This window comes from Amphibalanus amphitrite, unplaced genomic scaffold (assembly GCF_019059575.1).
Source record: "Amphibalanus amphitrite isolate SeventyFive unplaced genomic scaffold, NRLGWU_Aamphi_draft 000886F_arrow, whole genome shotgun sequence".
Lineage (NCBI taxonomy): Eukaryota > Metazoa > Arthropoda > Thecostraca > Balanomorpha > Balanidae > Amphibalanus > Amphibalanus amphitrite.
In genome coordinates this window covers 23,129-44,020 of record NW_024882380.1, presented here as the reverse complement: position 1 = coordinate 44,020, position 20,892 = coordinate 23,129, and the positions used below count along the sequence as shown (strand labels likewise).

Here is a 20,892-nt window from a genome sequence, read left to right as displayed (position 1 = left end):
GGTCTCTAGCGATGTGCCAAATTTGAGTACAATCGGCCCAGCCGTTCTAGACGTGATGGCTTTCTAGGTGTGATGGCCAAGCTATTTTTTTAGATATATTCATCTTATTGTTATAGGAAAATAAATACATATCAACTTTAATTCGCTGACGTCAAAATCATTTGCATCATGCACCCCTTTTCCTCTTCTTTGTAAGTTTTGATGCTAAGCGAAACGCAATTGATGCCTTAGCCTAATGAGTTTCGAGCAAAACGTCCCAACAATGTTTTCATACTTATTTTCTCATGGGATACTCTATAATGATAGCATCAAACCTCACTGAGCAATCCAAGCTATTTTTGCTCTCTGTGGAGTGTGGACTCAGTGGGCGCCGTTCCCACTGCTGCCGGTCGTGACCGACGCACAGTCCGCGAGGTGCCACCGTGCCGTGTCGAGGCGCGCGCCGGCCGCCGCGCCGTCACCGCGTGACGGTTTGATGGCGACAGACGACACTCGTTACGGGCGACTACGGCGGGCCGGCGCGCCTCGTTACGCGCCCGGCCAGGTCGCCAGGTCGGCCGGGGCCTCACGACTGCCTACCGTGCCGGCCACGTATCGACCGATGGGTGGCCGCCGGTGCCGCCGCCGACACAGACAGGGTGGGGGTCGGGCGGGGACCGGTCACAAATCAGATAATCACGAGCCACCGACTCCGAATGCGGAGCGCTGGAAGGCTGCCCGGTAGGCAGGCTCCAAAACCTCTACCAATAAACCGGAGAATTACCAACAAATTCAACATGAATGTTGTGTTGGAAATGCTGAAGTGCAATGGATGGATGCCGGATGGCGTGTGTCCAGTTCCACACATATCAGAGACAGAACGACGCCTGAGCATTGTGCCTCCATCCCATTTCCCGGCACAAATTATGCATAAAGTCAATGTAATCAGCCATTCTCGAATTGCTGAGCCCAGCCGGGTCAAGGCCCAACGGTTCACCTTTATTACTCACAGGAGAGTATACCGAGCAGGTGAATTTGGTACGTAAATGTCAATCCATATAAATTGCGATACGGGCTGAAAACGCATGACTCGGACAAATTTTTCCCTGCCTGCAGTACCATCGTGCAGTGTCAAAGCCACTGCCGTGCCTGCCATCACCACTGAACACATACTACCTCTGCCGCAATCGTTCCCGATGACCCGAGTGCGGTTCAAGTCTGATCACTTCCTCCCTGTTTCCCGGTATCCCTCTCTCCCTCTCGTTGGCGGTTCAGTGCTGTCGGCGTATGTCCGGCCGGGTAGAGCCAGTTCTGATTAAATTGAGGAGTCCGGCCGCAGCCGACGCCTGTTAGTGCTGCGGCCTGCCCCTTTGGGAGCCTCTGGGGACGGTGGTCAGCACGGCAGGACGCGATCGCGCAGCAGCTGTTCCTACCTTCGTCCGCCACGGCCAAACAACAAAAATATCCAGAGTGGTCGGTACGGCGGGGGCAACATCGCTCTGATTAAGTGCGACCACCTAACACATCGCAAGACCACTCTGTCAAGCTATTCCTCCTGCGCCAGCGGATAGACAGTTCTTACGACACATTACGGACAACAGCGCATCCCCATGGACAGGCCAAGAGCCCAGTCTTGTGGACGTGACGTCTCCATCCGGCGACACCCCCGCTGGGAGAAGGTGGGCCGTCTCCACATCTCTGACCGGACAGGACTCCGGCCCGCCCTACCGAGCTAGAAGTCGGCCCGACACGGCAGCCTGCTCCGCCCCCGCCGCGTCGCCAGCGCTCTGTAGAGCTCGTGACGTCTGACTCCACAGACGTCCGAGTCCCCTCCTGACTTGGGTCGTCTGGGGAAGGTGAAGGTTCGCGAGCGGCTCGGTGCCACCTGGCTCCCAATTCCACCTCTGCACGCGAACTGGATTGGAGTGCTTCTCGGGAAAGTCGTGCAGGATATAAAAGAATTGATGTGTGCTGCTCTTACTCCAATGCGCATTTTATTTACTTTATAACATTTGAGTTTTTCTACCTCTTTGTTTTTCCAACCTTTCTCTGTCTCACTCCTCTCCTTCTCTCCTTCTCTCCTCCTCTCTCTCTCTCTCTCTCTCTCTCTCTCTCTCTCTCTCTCTCTCTCTCTCTCTCTCTCTCTCTCTCTCTTCGGCATCTGGTAGCGAGTGCAGATAGAAGCATTGATTTCAGCTCCCTCTCTTGAATCTCCCATTGGTGACGCGGTGGCGACCTATTGGAGCTGAGCCGCTCCAATATCGGTCAGTTCGTGGAGCGAATGTTCGTGCTCAGTGTCCGCCAGAGCAGAGGTGTCGATCAGTAGGCCGGTGACCTCTCCCCTCCAGCGTCACCCGGTCTGTGACAATGAGCAGGACGAGCCGCGGGGTCAAACGTCGAACCGTGCGGATGGCTCGGCCGTTCACACCAGTACGACGCCGGTCCAGTCGCCCTGACCGGGGTCAGCGACATGAAGTGCTGATGTCTGAGTGGAGATCAATGGTGGACCGGTATTACCACTGTCATACTGAAGCGGGTGGTCAAAGACGCGGCTCAACTAAAGCTGTGGTCGTTTGTAACTAGGTCATAGACAAGCTAGCTCGACAGGAAGCTCAGGGCTCAGAGTTGTGTCATATTCGCTTGTGTCCTGTGATGATGTGAGACATTCTACAACGTTTCGAAAAACGACCCATCCGTGCTTTAAGTCGAGTATTATCACAATCTGAATGACATGAGTTTTACGAAACGGGTGTAACAAATTACAAAGCTTTACAGAGAACATAAATAATATGCTAACTGGGGGCAGCTAAGAAGAGGCAATGAAATGACTTCCTGCAGCTCGCAGTGGCTTAATGGTATGTCAAATAGCTACGGATACCTAGCACTTCTGGGAGTTTCGAATCTTCGTGATTCGGCTCCAGGCGTTGCCCAGCGGGGGGTGCAGTAAATTATCGGGGATGAACATTGTAAATCGTTGTGACTGGAGTTCATGAGTGATAGGGTTGCCTGTGGCTGCCGCGGAGAGTTTTGAGTCGCCCTGGCTGTAAGCTAGTGCTCGCCGTTGCTGGGAGCCATAAGTCACCTTCCGTCACCGCTGCGCATGTAGGGGAAATCAGTCCCCACGGCGAGGCGTCGCTGCAGTGGCCGTGACCTGACATCATCGGACACGAACAGCACTTTTCAGCCGGGCATCTAACGATTGCTAATCACAGGCGGACTGGCAATACTTGACACCTGTAGCCGACTATATATAACAAAGCAAATGAAACCAGCTGCTTTCTTGATACATTGTGAAGGTCTTCTGGTAGAAATAAATGAAAACCTATTTGTTAGTTTTATCTTGAGTTTCCCACCGAAAAGACTATGCTAGCTTCACGCGCTCATAAGGTCTTTCTCTTTATGTCCTTAATGTCACCTCTCCCATTGTCATAATCTCCTATGTCTTCCTGTAGCCAAGACGGGTGTCAATTGGGCGTCGCAGCGCTGCTATTAAGCGTGGAAACGGGGCGATGACGTCGTGGTCTGAGCTTGAACAGCTGTAGGTCGACTGCACCCCAAATTGGCTGTCAACCTAATAACTGTCGCGTCATAGACTCATAACTCAACTGCGATGGTATTATAAACGATTTAGTCGTCCAGGTACTCGCGTCGCATCCTGTTCGGTCGCTTGCGGACTGGAGACTGGCATCCGTGTGTCTCCGCCTCTTTTTTCACCGCTTGGACAGACGAGATAGACACTCCAGTAGCCAAACTTGTCTCTTGTGCTACATTGATACTTGCAGCGGCTCTCTCATCACCTTGCTTGAGATGTTCATCTTTCTTATTAGTAAAATATTTGTAGACATTGTATATTGTTTGCCTGGTTTGTGCACCAAGTGGCTTTCCTTGCCGAAGTTTTGAAAACATTTAACAGTAGCTGTATCAACACGATAATATTTTAAATTACCCTTTATAAAAATGATGTTATTAAATACGTTTCAAATAAAAAATCAGTATCACCTGATATTTTACGGACTTATCTGGGCTACCAATGACCAAGACCAAACATACCAAATTGATACCAAAGTGACTTGTCGGACTCGTCGGACTTGTCCGTCAGAATTTCGCCGCAGCCTTGGCTGCAGCTCTGCTCGATTTTCTTAAGTATGCTGTAATGTCGCGTGCTTAATGAGCCACGCATCTTGGAGTGAATGTTGAAGTTAAGTGGAACAGACTATAGAACTCCACTCGCCAGCCGTCATATAACCCGTTGGCACAGATAACACTAGACTATTGTTGATAGCCTACAAAGTGATAAAAATATTATGATATCCAGCATATAGCCATTTAGGTATTCGAGGAACCGGTGGATGAGTCTGGATATTTCTCACGCCGTCACGAGAAAAAATCGAATGTCTAAAATATCTTAATTATCTGCACGACTTATCCTCCTCTTCTATGTACTTCCGTGTGTGTTTTACCACTATCAGTTTTCAAATGCATCATTTTCTCATTATCATGCCTGAGCCTCATTCTTCTTATTTTTCTCGTCGTCATTTTTGTAAGCTTTTTTTTGTACTGCTAGCGACGTGTGCAATGTTCGAGCATGTGTAAGATAATATTATTGAGGTAATTTTCTTAAACGCTAACTTTGAAACCGAATTGCACGACAGTTCACAATCATCAAGCTAGATAATGCCAACTGATTGACCCATTATTGTTCACCTTCCACTTGATGCATTTCAATTCAACGAAAGAACGCTTTGCTAAAGGCGCGCAATGCACTGGAATGATCGTCAATGTCTGCAGTCTTTTTACCAAACTGGCTCATTCTTTACCACGACATCCCTCGGCAAAGTGGTTAGGGATGAAATTATGCAACAAAAATGCAGCATTCATTGCCTGCATAAAATCTGAACTGTCTATGAGAAGGAAAGAGGTTTCTTATATCAGTTGGGAGTCAGATTTCTTTAATTTCTTTATTTTCTTCATTTCTATATTTTCTTTATCATAGTTTCTTTATTCGTAGTTTTAACCATTGCCTACTCGTACTCTGAATATTTTAACTGTGTTCATTGTGTCGTGCTTTTAAAGTTATGTATTTTTATTCAAATGTTCATCGACGTGGCTGCTGGAACACCCACTTTGTGGAAGCACTCAAATATATCATAGATTCATATATGTCATCTCATATTACCTATGCTTAAGTGTTGACGTTCCGCTACCTTTTAGGTAAGTACATGTATTTACGTGCCAGGCTGAAATAAAAAGCAGAAATGATAATTGATAAATCCAAGGCAAACCCTGCATATTTTACAGTTAAATGGACGAATACACACAGAAAAATATTGACACCGTTAGCGGTGTAATTGCACAGTACATATCTGAGCACTTGAGGAAAGTTAATTTAGTCCCTTCCCCGCTTAAATTACTCGCGCTTCCAAATGAACACCAGGAAGAAGGTAATAGAACACTGTTAGGAGGGTTGGGTGTTTTACTACATGTAGCAAAACACCTAACCCTCCTTACAGTGTTCTATTACCTTCTTCCTGGTGTTCATTTGGAAGCGCGAGTAATTTAAGCGGGGAAGGGACTAAATTAACTTTCCTCAAGTGCTCAGATATGTACTGTGCAATTACACCGCTAACGGTGTTAATATTTTTATGTGTGTAGAGTAAATATTTTGAAGGTGTTAAGTTATTCTCCGTATTGTCAGTGGAAACGATACTGATCTCAGGCAGCATTTGCCAAATTGTCAGGGAACTTAGATTTGTTTCTCAATAGAAAAACACAATTCTAACGAATAGTGTTTTAACTATTGACAACAAACCTTAGGTTATTGTCATTAAACCTTAAAACTAATTCAGCTAATTCATAAACAGACAGAGCTCCGATATGTTAAAAAAGTCTTTCAAAATGTCTCTATCACTAAGCTTCATATACACGCAATATACACACTGTCTGGGTTTGACAAATTGCGCTTTTTCACGCAAAAAGTAACACCGTATGTTTTAACGCCATCTATCCCACAGAAATTCCATTTCATAGGCATGATTTACAGTCACATCAGTTGCGGACATTTCCACTGTTTCAATTTGAAATGAAATATTTTCCACAGGTCTGAGGGATCAGTCAAACATATAATGCATCTCATGGTTGCCATTATATCTCATAGCTCTGGCGGCTGACCTTTCCTGAAAGTCTCTAAACCCTGAGTAGATATTCAACAACACTTCTGTTTGCTTCATTGACATTCTCTTGCGTGACCGGGCGCATTTTTCAATTGCCTTTGTGTGAACCATACTGCAGCGGACTTATGCAACGATAGTATCCCGAAAACCATTGTGAATAGGTACTTTAAGACACTAACATATTAAACCTATCTCTGTAGTCATAAGTGACGCAAAGCTGAACTATAGGATAAAACTGTATTGGCGACCGATTACACATTTTGTACTGTAAGAAAAGGAGAGTCCGCCAACGGACAGGCATCGACGGTCGGATGTTTATTTCTTTGCATTTACTGCTATAGGCGTAACTTCAAAACCAGTCTTATACCCACACTCCACCGGGATATTCAGCCGAACGCGCCCTGTTGAGGGGGGGGGGGGGCAGATTCTGTCCATAATCTTCCGAACGAATGGTCGTAGAAAGACGGAGAAAGCGACAGTTGAAATCTCTTAACAAGATAACTCTTTGAAGAACAACCTTTTATGCTTAAGTTAATTAGAAGTCAGGTCAAGGTCAGGTCAAGGGTAAAAAGAAGGTAAGGATCTTGTGGCCAATGCCCACTTATGAAAAATGCCTAAACTATGCATATGAAGCTTTTCAGCACTTGGAGCAGGTGTCAAACAAGGTCAACAATCAGCCTTCATTTTCAACAAACAACACAAGAACACATCAAGTCATAAAACACGAAGCACACAATGTCGTAATACATAAGAAAGAACTGCCGTTGCTACGCGCTACAAATAGATGAAAAGAAATGTGAATTCCAAGGCAGGCTTGTGACCATATATTTCATTTTGTCATGGTCTTATACACATAACCAATCATGAGCCACGTCTGTAGACGCGAAAACCTACCTCTCCTGGCCTATCACCAATAGGGTAAGTGGATGATAAAGGCCGCCGTCCACTGGTTCAGTAGGTACGCGCTGAATTTAACATGGGAGTTTATGGGCTGCGCGCCGACTGCAGTGTCAGCGCCGAATGCGCGATGAATCGCATTCAACTGATATTCGGCGGCTGTTGGACGTCGAATCTTGCGCTGACCACTCAAGACTACTTAATTACCCCTGACGACTTTCAATACGTTAACTTTTCAGCGCACACTAGGCATCGGACGATTACGCGCAAATGCTCGCCTAAACAGTGGTCACTGGTCAGTGGCCTTAACCCACTAGTTGCTGGGGGGGGGGGGGCGTTAAACGCCCCCACTTTTTTCGCCGGGCCAAAGCATAAAAACGGCGGCGTGCGCCAAATTTTGAGTACCTGTAGGCAGGGCTGCGGAGTCGATGGATTTACGGCGACTCCGACTCCGACTCCGACTCCGGCTTTCAAAAACCAACTCCGACTCCGACTCCGACTCCGGCTTTCAAAAACGAACTCCGACTCCGACTCCGACTCCGGGCAGAAATGTCGACTCCGATCGACTCCAACTCCCGACTCCGACTCCGCACACCTGGTAGGGCTGCGGAGTCGACAGATTTTCGGTGACTCCGACTCCGACTCCGGCTGGGGTTTCCAATATCGACTCCGACTCCGACTCCGACTCCGGTCACAACTGTCGACTCCGACCGACTCCGACTCCGACTCCGACTCCGACTCCGCAGCCCTGCCTGTAGGAAATTGATTGAAGTTTATTGTGACAAAGTTTCAAAAAAATCGGTCGAAAATTTTTTGAGATATCGAGGTTTTAGTGACGTCATGATTTCTGAGTTTTCGACCAAAAACGGCATATGTTAAAAAATCATATAAAATCACAGAATAGACATACAGACATAACGTAAACGCCATTAGACTGCCAATACCATGAACAACTAATTGGCTATCTTCGATTATTGATTATCGTTCCGCATTTTCCAAACTCTTGAACTAAATCTTGGCAATTTCTCGTGACTACTTCACGACCATGATACATGCATTTCTTAAATTGAACTTTTTGAGCCAAACACGTACACTTATGATAAAAGGAATGTCACCATCGTGTTCTACGCCCCAAATTACCCATAAAACATGTGTCACAGGCTGCGAATATCAGTTTTGATTTTCGGGGATATGTGCCTAACCGGTTGACCTGACCTTGACCCTGACCTATGCTAGACTGACCCCTACATGGAGCTGACACTCTTGTAGGCCTTATATGATGGATTGTGCACCGTTTTGACAGAGTTTATGACGAGAGGCGCCCATTGCGAAGTCCTGAAGTTCATGCTACTGAAAGCCCGATTTCAGGTGTTTGACCTGACCTTGACCCGACCTGTGACCTCAAAATCCAATTTTAAAGTACTCATCTGAAGCGTCTCGTCGCGTTCTTTCGTTTGCCGCCTCGTGCGTTTCGCTGTGCCTATTCGTTTTCGAGTTATCGGCTGGGGGCGTTTAACGCCCCCCCCCTCCCCCCCAGCAAACGGTGGGTGGCGAAATACCCCAGCAACTGCCGGGTTAAGAGTCTATTTTCGCGTCATAGATGTAGACCCTGGCGTAGCGACATTTAAAATGGTATCTTACATCAACCTGTTGTATCGAAGGCATTTCAGGATAAACATGTCTTTCACAAAACCATGGTTCTGTCTGAGGATGAAATGCAGTTGCCTCAATTCACACCTCAGAAGTGTTTTTGTTTATCTTCATTCTTTTCCGAAACGGTTCCAGCAAAGTCATGTGTCAGCTGCACCGCCAGTGAAATATCTTTCTGCTGAAAATGCGGTCTGCATCTCATTGGGTCGTCTGCTCCTGTGAAATGTCCGATCAATCCTCATGCAGCGAGCTCCAGACATCATAGACGAGCTAAGATTTTCCCTAGTCCGCCTGAAGAAGCCGCTGTCATGGAAAACCATTTGACAAAGAGGACCGTAACCCATGCCAGGAGGGGCAGTAAAGTTTAAATATCAATGGCGCGATGAAAAAGTATCAGAAGGTCATGAGGCGAGTGACCATTCAGAATGTCACCAATACGGATGCTGGATACGTGAATGACTTTGACCTGCCATGTCACTATTCTATAGCCGGTAACCAGGAAATACACGCAATGTTATTTTATTGGCGACTCAAGAGGCACAGCTATCCATCTAGTATCCATTAGTGGTTCTAGGTAAGGTCCATTTCTTTTCTTCAATCTATGCAGCTGAAATGATAAAAATGGTAATTATGAACATCAATTATCAAATTGGCTCCTATTTTTTCGTACCTATATTATCAGAAGGGAGCCAATCGATTGAGACTTGATTTATTGGGCAGCTGCTAATCAAATGATGTATTTGTCCCCACTGACTTTTTGATGCTTCACAATTATCCAAGGACGGGGCTAGAATTCACATGGTTTCGACAAGCTCTCGAGTACCTCCCAACGTGACACGCCCCGCACACAGAGGCGGAATTAGAGAGGTGACGTGAACTACATTCCCGTTGCATAAGACACTGACACGAGCACCTACACCGTATATTGTTGTTGAGTCACGTAGCGACAGTCTCCACAAAAGTATCGTATCGGCCCTCTGCGTGTCACTGTCGCGGGACGGTTAATGTCAGCTGTCATGAGACAATATCAGGTCAATAGTCCTGACTTGTGGAGTCGTGGACGGTGACGGCGCGTGCGAGGAGTTACAGAGCTCCGCCTCTTTGTCTCCCTCACTGCCGCCACGTCATTGGGCCTTGACTCTGAGCAGGACTTCCTGCTTAGGAGTTCATCGCGGCTGTGACGTGAAGTTCAGCCCCCCCCCCCGTTGGTTGATAAAAAAGGTCATGCGGTCTGGACAGGAGTTGATGATTCATGACGAGCTCAGTTATGGACGTCCTCTGTATGTCTGTATGCATTCCGGCTTTATGGTTAAACTCTGAATGGATCTGCGATCATTTGCATTCCCGCAGACAGCGGTATACCAATGCATACCTTATACATCTACCACGATAAAATGTTCGTCAAACTTCAAGCAGTTGCTCTCAAACTATGCACAGAATACAGATGCACGACAGATAAGCTGATCTCCGCCAGATCTCCGCTCAGTAATATCTGGCCGCCCGCATGACCTGAGGTCAATGCCATCTGACTTAAGGCCTGCTAGAAATTGATCATGTTCTCCTACGATTTTCATTAAAAATACAAACAATATGGCAGCTAAATCTGCCGTTTTACCAGAAGTTAGGTAATGATTGACATTAGGGGAAGTTGGGGGAACGCCGAATACTTTTTTTCTGACGCCCGTAGCACGCAAGGTAGACAACATAAGCTATTCTTGTTGGCGTCATTCGAGAGGCCAGTCTTTTGCCTTTCAAACATACCAGGCGCATTTTATGAATTCGCATACCGTTAAGCGCACAAACTAAAAATGTCAAAGAAGTGACTTTTTCGGCGTTGCCGCGGACTGCGGGGAAAGCCGAAAATGGGGGAAATGATCTACGGGAAATGCCGAAATTGATGTTTTGCCACTTTATCTCAAACTTTATCCAGAATTCATCAAAGCTGACGCGCGTTTTAAGAGCTTGAGGACGCTTGGTGCACACTGGAAGTTATAATTGTGTGATATAATAAGAAAAGGCCAGGTAAATCATTCCTTATAGATAACAGGCCGTTGTGTCGGTTGAAAGTGTAATTTGTGTGACTAAAAATACATGTTGCTATTCTACAGCAATTAAGTCCACGTAGCGTGCTTTAACGTGCGTAATTGCACGTTTTCGGCATTACCCCAGCCAGCCATACTTTCATTTGCAGGCCCATAACTTTTTAACGTGCTGTATAAATTTCAAATAGGCAGCACACTTATGCAAAGACATGCTGAAGATTACTTGACCGAATTGGCCAGACAAACGGTAGCATAATGAGTAAGAAATGCAGCTTCAAAGGCGCATGCAGTACAAGGGAAACGTACCTTGAAAACGCTCTTGGCGCCCTCACAGCCGAAGTATTCCGAATGACGACTCGTAACAAACATGCGATAATTGGTAGTCACTTAACCCGCGACCGCCTGGGGGGGGGGGGTCGGATCCGACCCCCCCCCCCCTCCGTTTTTCTTGAATAACTCATGAACCACTTTCGCTATCTACTTGAAACTTCGCATACCTTCTCCCCCATCAATTTGACGTCTCCTGTGCAATTTTTAAGAAAAAATTTCCAAAACATTTTGAGATATATCGATTTTAGTAACGTAACTACATGGCGTTTTTAGTCAAAAAGTGGTAAATGTTCAAAAAATCGCCAAAAATCAGGGTTTGAAGCAATTTGCAAATTAAGGACATCAAAAGACGCAGCTCAACGAGTTCTTTAAATTGGATATCTCGGACTTTCCATAAAATGCGTTTTTAACCCCTAAAAATTAAAAAAACTATATTTTTTGGAAAACAGCTAATAAAATCCAAAATTTTGGGAATTTCCAAAAAAAACGGAATATATGTTGTAGAGCTCTATTAGAACATTAGATGCCCCAAATTTCAACTTTCTATCTTGATTTTTGACCCCCAAATTGTAAAAAATAGCTCCAACATGCATAGGGCATGGTGACGTCATAGGCGTTTTCGTGAATTAGAGGCACTTCTGAACATCGCATGTGAAAACAAATGGCACCACTAGATTCCTGGGACAAAGCTCGTCTAGAAAAGTGCATTTTTATGTCAAAAATAAAAAGTTGAAAAATTGACCTTTTTTTCTTAGCCCTCGTTTAGTTATGTATAGTATAAACGATTTTTTATGCTTTCAATGCACATTTATCACCAGCACAGTGACTTGGGGTCACATATAACCATTACCATCGGATTCGGCGTGAAAAATAAGCCATAAAACATGTGTCGCACGCCCATGTAGCAGAAAGTGAAAACCGTGACCTTTCGTGACCTGACCTGACCTTGACCTGTACCTAGTATGACCCCTATACGCACATGGCACCTTCACTAGGCCTTTGAGGTCATTTTTGGTGAGTTTCGAGCAGCAGCTATCGATTCCGCTGTCCGTAAGCCGATTCATGCAAAACCCCTGAATTTGACCTTTGACCTGACCTTGACCCGAAAGTTGACCTCAATCTTAAAATCTTAAGAGTGCTTTGGGAAGGTCTCGTAGAGACCTTTCGAACGCCGCCTCGCGGGGCTCGATACGACCATTGGTTCTCGAGATAACAGGGGGGGGGTCGGATCCGACCCCCCCCCCCCAGGCTGTCGTGGGTACGGAAATAGCCCAGGCGGTGCCGGGTTAAGCTTCAGAGCATCACTGACAGGTGGCATCCATGTCGTACGGTTTTCGTACGACATTTCGAATTTCGGCTTTGCCCCAACTCCGGCATTGCCCCAACTTCCCCTATATAATTGATTTATAGACTCTGGACCTGCGTCGCTCTACGATGACCATCAAACCACGGGCCCACACTGGGTGAGACTTGGAGCGTGCACTGGTTTCCAGGCAAGCGTGCTTCATGCACTGCGAACTTCAATCAACTCGCTTTTGATTGAGCACGGCAGTTTAACTTTTACAGCTTCCCGTCGAGCAAAGGGCATTCACAAAGCATACCTGTCAGAACAGTCGCGATTGTCCTACGAAAAAGGTCGTATAAACAGCACGGTAGCTGCGTTAACCCGCGCGGGGCTGGGGTCTCCAGCCGAACGCGCGGGGCTGGGGGGGGGTAAATTTTACCCCCCCCTGTTATCTCCCGAACTAACGGTCCGATTTGGAAAATTAAAACGCCAATCGAAAGCTCTCATCACGAACTATTAAAAACATGTACTTAATTTAAAGTTTGAGGTCAAGGTCAAGGTCAGGTCAAGGGTACAAATTGCAAGTTTCTACAGTATCGGCCTTGCACCGTAGTTGCCGAAGAATGGAGTCATGGACTGAGACTGATCGCCCAAAACGTGTTCTTAGGCTACCAAGACAATATTCGTTGCATACAATATCATTCAGAGGTCAAGGTCAAGGTCAGGTCAGGTCAGGTCAGGTCACCAAAAAACAAAATATAGAAAAGGGCATGTGCGACACATGTTTTATGGGTCATTTTACTCATAGAATTCAATAGGCACACTCAATAAGTGATATGGACCACCTCTGGATGAATTTCAGGTCGAGGTCAGGTCAAGGTCAGGTCAAGTGAGGTCAAATTTTGAAGTTGGTTATTAAGGCCTAAAAAGGTGTCTATCTGATGCAGTTTTTCACGGCGAATGGAATGGTGCTACTTTTGTTTCCGTACGAGGTCTATAACTTCCAAAAAAGTCATTTTTTAATTTTTTTGTGTGTCGTGACGTCATACAATTTTAAATAACTCCCACATTTTTGAACCGATTCTTGTAAAACTTGGTATGTAGGTGCACATAGACCACTTCTCTGACATATATTCCGGTTTTTTCGATACACTTAAAATTTTGGATTTTATAGCTATTTTCCCAAAAAAAATCAGTTTTTTGAAAAAAATTTGGGCCAAAATCCAAAAATTTCAAAAAACCGAGATAGCCATTTGATAGACAAAGTAAAATTACGTATAACCTTTTTTGTTACGTCTTGATTCCTTTAAAAATGAAGATGTTAGCGGCGTTTGAACTTTTGCCGTTTTTGAGGCGAAAATGACGAACATGACGTCACTAAAACGTCAACATCTCAAAAAGTTTCCGACGGATTTCGCTCAAATTTTCAGGGAACGTGTCAAATTGATGTAAGAAAAGGTACTGAAAGTTTGGCGGCGCTGCGCGCCGCCGTTTTTGAGATATCACAAAAATTCGCGAGGGGGGGTAAAATTTACCCCCCCAGCCCCGCGCGGGTTAATGACCCATCCAGCCTGCAGGTTGTAAGGGGCCGAGTCTGGGATTAGAGAGAGCACGGTCGCGGCAGTCTGTTAGCCAGACAACCAGCCGTCTGTCGGCCACCAGGTGCCGATGACAAACGAGCTCAACTCTGGAGCGTCATTAATAACGGCGCGGAGCTCCGCAATTGGCTACGACACGTCCGCGAATGAAGTTGTATATTATTTACAAGTTGAGGTAAGCTCCGATTCAAATTGCACCTAGTTGCTTTTCACAACGGAAATAGCACCAGCTTACGTTTGCATTTGCTTAGAATATGTATGGTGAAGACTGATATTACTTGTCTAATTCTATTGAGTGGCACATATTTCATCAACATATTACATTGCAATATATTGATATTCATAATATGCTATTGGGTTTCTGTAATTGAACAGAACCCCCATAGAATAAACCAGTTTTCTAAACGTGTTCAATAACGTAAGAAAACACACCAATGCATCACATTTCCCATGCTTTTTAGTTTTTACCAAGGCCCTCTAACCATTTTTAAATTTGCCTTTTCTTTCTTCATTTTACATACTTTTAGGTATGTCCATTAGTTTGTCTATTCAAGTGCTCATTTCACATTCGTCGTTTCTCTTCTTATTACAGCAGAGAAAAGGCTGATAGTAAAACTGTGCGACAATAGTAGTTCGCTCAGCTGGTCTAAAAGTACCCCAAAGGCTCCAGCCGGCGGCAAACAACCTATCCGTTTTTGTGAGCTCACGGGCTATAGCTCCGGTGGCTGTTTGCTCTACCCTTCGGCAGGCTGCCGAGGAATGTCAGATGCACGAAACCGAGCCCAATCGCAGATCCTGTGTACAGAGTAAATGCTGCCAGCGCCGAATTGGCAGGCCAGATATGCGCAGCGGTCCCGACGAAGTCGGGCCGTGGCGGCCGCCGAAGGTGCGAGGTCTGTGGTTGGAAGGTACAACAGGCGAAATTGAGTCGTTTGCACCACTCGACGTTGGTGTGATTATTCAGCACTGATGACGAACGGCCAGTTTTTGGTGTTTACTTTTGTTGTTGGTGATGGTTACGGCGTATATACCTAGGCAATGATGCTTTATAGAAAACCCGGCTCCGCCTAAAACGATTTAACATGAGCATAAAGTTATGGTCTAGGCCAAGGCCGTATATAGGGTCTAGGCCATATTTTACATGCAGTGACAGTGTTTTGTATGGGAACACAAACTAATTTATTCAGCTACCATTGACATGCTGCAAAGTGCTTTGCAATGCACATTGCGCGCGCGGACGGCGATTTGATTGCAAAAGGGAGGAATCAATCTTCACCTACGTCCTTCCAGCGCCTGTTGTCTAACGCTGTTGTCTAATGTCTCTTATAAGCGCACTAAGGTTACTGACTAACGACTTTAATCATGAAACTATCTAATGTCCAATGTCCATTTAATCAACATTCAATTGGCCATGTCTACGTATGTCCATTGTCCACTGACCACTACCACACAATGTGCGAAAGATGCTTTGTGCTTATTTGATGTTCAATACTGTATCAGACTATCTACGCGCTACCACCCATCGTCCAGTATCTGTCGATGCAGACAGAGTAATGAAGACACTGCTCTATGAAGTTATCTCTACCGATTTGAGAATGCTCGGTCCAGTATCTAAGTCTACCTACAAATGGCACCGATTTTCCAGCGTCTGCCGACTAACGAACTGAAAAGCAAATACGGAGTGTAACGATCTTCGGATTATGGGTGTATCCGCTGTCGTTAATCCAAAACTTCAGCTATGCACATTGCACGCTCCTCTAGGTACGTTATAGTCGATTCTAGAAACGTGGTAGGCGCTTGACATTTTAACGAATTAATTGGAGCAAATTAGAATCTGCACGGTACCAGCACGATGCGCAGATTGTGTGTGTCAACGGTGTCCAGAGCCATAGGTACTGCTTTATATATTTAAGAAAAAATGTTTATGATCTATGCAAGGGCGGATCTAGGGGGTCGTTTTGGGGGGGGTCACCAGTCGGCCGACATACCAGGTCTGGTGAATGAATTCTGACGACCGGGGGGGGGGGGGGGGGTAGGGAGCGAGTATGTCGAGATCAAAAAATGACATTTGATCTTCGTCGTTTATAAGATGAAGTTTTATCGTAAGTCACTCGGCTCAGTAGTTTTAGTTAGTGAAACCCACCTATATAGGAGCGTCGCCACGGATTTTTTACTGGGGGGGGGGGGGAGGCGGGTCGACCGACTTAAAAACCCAGAAGTAGATATAGTTACCTCACTTTTAGCCTAATGCATTAGTAAATAGTAGCATACAGTCACGATCTCTCTTATTGACCTGTGTATGAATCGGCGGCGCGAAGCGCCGCAAAAATTTGCAAAAAAAAGTTGTCAAAACACAGCTCTAAAACACAAATATTACAACCTTTTTAGCATGCTAGTACAAGCCGGAGTTCCTTCACAGTACACATATGAATTCCGATTCAATTTGACACGGTTGGTGTTATTACAGTCACTGTTATTTCTCTCTTATTGATTGGTGTATAAATCGGCGGCGCGAAGCGCCGAGAAAATTTGCAAAAGAATGTGTCGAAACACAGCTCCAAAACACAAATTTTACCACCCTTTTAGCCTTGCAGTACAAGCCGGAGTTCCTTTACAGCACACATATGAATTCTGATTCAATTTGACACGGTTGGTTTATGTAATTACAGTCAAGATTTCGTATTGACCTGTACGTATGTACATAAATCGGCGGCGCGAAGCGCCGCGAAAAATTTGCAAAAACATTTGTCAAAACACAGAGGGGGCCTCCTCTCTACAGAGGACCACCGATCTCTACTGCGGGCCTCCTCTTTTCACAGGGCCTCTTAACTACAGAAGCTACAGGGCCTCCTCTCTACAGAGGGCTTCCTCTCTACTGAGGGTCTCTCCCTTTAAGAGGGCCTCCTTTACAGAGGGCCTCCTCTCTTCAAAGAGCCAGAGGACCTCATCTCTGCAAAGGGCCTCCTCTCTTCAGAGGGCCTCTTCTCTACAGAGGGCCTCCTTTCTTCAGAGGGCCTCTTCTCTACAGCGGGTCTCCACTCTTCAGAGGGCCTTCTGCATTCAGGCGGTCTCCTTTCCACAGAGGGCCTCCTCTCTACACAGGGCCTCCTCTCTACATAGAGCCTTCTCTCTACAGCAGGTCTCCTCTCTACAGAGGGCCTCCTCTTTAAAGGGGTCTCCTCTCTACAGGGGGCCTCCTCTCTACTGAGGGCCTCCTTTCTACAGAGGACCTCCTCTACAGAGGGCCTCCTACCTACTGAGGAGTCAGAGGGGCCCTAGCGGTCAGACACAGACACTAGCGGTTATTCACTGGAGGCCCCAGGAAGTAAGAAGGGCCCTAGCTGTCAGGCTGGTCAGAGGGCCCTGAATGTCCTGACGTGATTTTTGGGATTCCCGTGAATTTCTTTCGCCTCAGACGTGATTTTGACCTGCCAGGGCCCAGGGGCACTAAAAATAAAACAAACAAAATAAAAAATGAAAATAGGACATCACCAAAATTAAGTGACCGAAATCCGTTGAGTTTTTAATTTTGCGTATAGGTAGGGGCACCACGAATTAAATTCATGACCATCCCCTTGGAGTTTTCCTGGATCATCCCCTGGTGCTCGCACGGTTGAGACAAAAACGAGTAAGATTCTGGTCTTCAATACGCCTTTTCACGCAACACGATCCAGAAAAACAAAGGTATTAGCTCAGAAGTGTTTGACAGGTGATTTTGAGCATGCAAGACGGCGTCTATAGCGCATTTAGGTCTTCGGCTTTTGGGGGGGGTCAAATGACCCTCTCAGACCTTTTGGGGGGGGTCATGACCCCGTGGACCCCCCCCAGGATCCGCCAGTGGATCTATGAACGGTCTCTATAACTTGTTATGACCAGTAAAACGCCTTTTGGGCGAAGAACGAGCGAGCGAGATAGTGAGCCCTGCACGTGCGGAAGGGCGAGAGGGTGCTCCCAACAGGCTTGCGCAAAGCACCCTTCTAACCGGTCGCTAGCGGTGTGCCAAATTTGAACGCAATCGGCCCAGCCGTTCCTGAGATCTGGAAGCGGCATTCTGCACGTGCGCACGTGCAAACGGGGTCCAAAATGACTTTTGCACGGCACCCTACTAACTGGTCCCCAACCGTGTACCAAATTTGAGCGCAATCGGCCGAGCCGTTCTCGAGATCTGGAAACGCCCCCTGCACGTGCGCACGTGCAGTAGCACCCTAACCGCAACACATGGGAATGCATTGCCTGGTGGATGCCTACCTGTATGCCAAGTTTCAGCGAAATCGCCCCAGTAATTACCGAGTTACTGAAATGGGAACAAATTTGGCACCTCTTATTGCTGTATTTTGCACGTGCACTGGGGGTGACCCACATGCATCGAGAGTATCCTATTTTGGGTAGAAGGGATGCTGCTACCCTACAAAAATTACCGCAAGTCAATCGCCCAAGCGGCTGCTGAGATATGAGCCTCTCAAAATCACCACTTTTGCAAAACAGCTTGAACACCCTTGACTTTTCACGTGGCACGTGCCACGACGGTCACTGAGATGTATCAAAAGTAGTCAATTACGGGGTAGAAGGGATGGGGCTACCCAACAAAAAAGACCGCAGGCCAATCGGTCCAGCGGTTGCTGAGATATAAGCCTCTCAAAAGCGTTACAGGCCGGGCCGGGCCGGGCCGCTCATACTGAGATTTTTCCGTTATTTTGAAAAGACTCACTTCGCTCGCTGCGCTCCCTCGCTCGTAATCAGGGTTTCGAAGTTAAAGAAACAAAGGGCGAAGCAAACGCACCCCATGATTGTTTTGAAATGTTGGTTTTGCCATGCACGTGACAGCCCATGGCGAGTGTCAGGAGTGCTGACACAATCGAACACCGATGATGTTCCGTTTAATTGGCGTGGGAGCGACGCTTCAGAACCACAGAGATGCCGCTCCCATTGGGCAGGTCGCAGCTGGGCATATGGACATATAGCAGCGCTAAAATATTGATAAAGAAAAGGAAAACTTTCTGATTAATGTAAGTAAATACCTACATGTGATTTGAGCTTACCAAGAAAGCGTCCAGGTGAGAAACCTCTTGTCTGGCTTGTGCAGGACAGAGGTGGGAGAATCTGTTGATGCTTTAGCACGGCTCACCAGCACGTCTCGACACCGGTCAGTATCAGCGGCGGGTCGCTGCCTCCAGCTCACTGTGGCTGCAGTGTCAGTGACACCGTCCGATCCTGCAGCTGGCCTCGCTAGGAGTGACACTGACACACAGGCTGAACTCCGTGATATACTGGTGCAGGCCTATCCTCCACCAGTTATGCACACTCCAGTTATACCAATGACAGTACAGAGATGATCACTGAGCCGCCACTGTCACACTCCGTAACCGATAACCTGACCCGACACTGACCCAGCGTTCACCGCCCGGCCGCGACGCGCAGACTGAGGTCCGCGGCGCCCTCGCCGCCCACCGCCCCCGCCCCGCCCCCGCCCGAGTGACGTCAGAAAGACTGAGGAACGTGCGCCTCGCACGCTGGACGGGGGGTCGGGAGGGGGGGAGTTAACGCACACCCCTCTGTAGTATAGGACGGCGTCACGGCTCCGAAAAACAGACCGGGACTGAGTTACGGTGGATCTGTCAGCTGCTATTTTGTCATGGAGCGCCTTGGTGGACGCAGCAGCCTGCAGCGGTCACCACACGTGGCCATTGGTCATGGAGTTGGCTCGAACAGCGGGGCGCTGTATGAGGAATAGGCGGGTGATCAATGCCCGCGATTGTTGCGCAGCATGTGCATGCAACAGCTGGTCTGAATAATGCAGCGCCTTTGCGGATCAATACCAGAACGTGCATATGTTCAGTAGATCGTGGGTGTTCGTAGCTCGAACAGTGTGTTTGTGTTTCATCGGTGTATCGTTAACATGCATTAGGTAGATGTTGGCTAATGTGCTTACGTAATAGATATAGTTGAAGCCACACACCAAAACCCATCAAAATTCGACAACTAGCGTATTTGCTTAGAGAAGCGGTGTTTGAGTCTCTCCACTTACCTACTAAGATAAACATTGAAATAAATTACATTTTATATAAAATTCCTAATAATTGACAAACTCCGCATGTGATAGGTAGTAGGTACTTATGTGTTCAGCCATCAGTTCACATGGGCATCTAGAGAAACGGCCGGATGTTGGAAAGCCCCGCCACTGCAATGCAGCTGCACCTGGTTTACAGCGCTCAACTCCAGCCAGTGTCAGACGCTATCTAACGAATCAGTCACACTATCAAACGCTCGAACTTAATTGAAACTACTATCTGCACTCTGAGCGGGCTGACTCCCGGAGCTCACTCCACCCGTGCGCTCTGCCGACACATTCCTTCCGATTTCCTCTCTCTCTCTCTGCCCGGCTGAGGCGGATGTTCCGGCGTGTCTCGGCAGACTCGGCGGCCGCTGTCTGTTGTTGCAGAGACCATCCGGCGGGGGGGGGGGGAGGGCTGTGGTTGTGGTCTTCGGTCGGCGGTTGATACTGGGGACTGTCTGCAGGTCCGCGGCACAGCACAGCCCGGGGGCACAGCACAGCCGGCGGCACAGACGGCACGGCCCGACGGTCGGCGCTATCACAAGCCGGCCGGTCGCCGGACGCCCGCACGGGGACGGACCCGGCGGCCGGCCTCTGCCTCGATTAGGCCGCTGCCGGCTGCCACTGAGCGCTGGAGTGTCGTGCCGACGGCAGCGGCTGTGTGCCTCCAGCGGGATATTGGCCAGGCGAGGAATACGGGTGACGCAACGGGCAGCCTGCAGGCGCGGTGTCGTCAGGAGCGAGCCTATGTGACGGGCTCCGCCCGCGCCGCGCCGTGGACGGGCTGATACTGACCAATGAGACGTGAACGAGCTGGTCCATGAAGGCGGCCGTCAATAGTTTATAAGAGTGCGGAGGAAAGCAAGTGCAATTCAGGAAATAGCTTCAA

General features: G+C 47.4%; 1 protein-coding gene across 1 annotated transcript in view; it reads right to left on the bottom strand.

The window, feature by feature from the left end:
* Nucleotides 1–20,629, bottom strand: part of LOC122367647 (adenosine receptor A2b-like) — a 36,543-nt gene extending 15,914 nt beyond the window's left edge. Inside the window, exon 1 of the mRNA XM_043340957.1 lies at nt 18,991–20,629. The gene's annotated coding sequence lies outside the window, so the exon portion shown is untranslated. The remainder of the gene's footprint in view (nt 1–18,990) is intronic.
* Nucleotides 20,630–20,892: the final 263 nt, after the last annotated feature.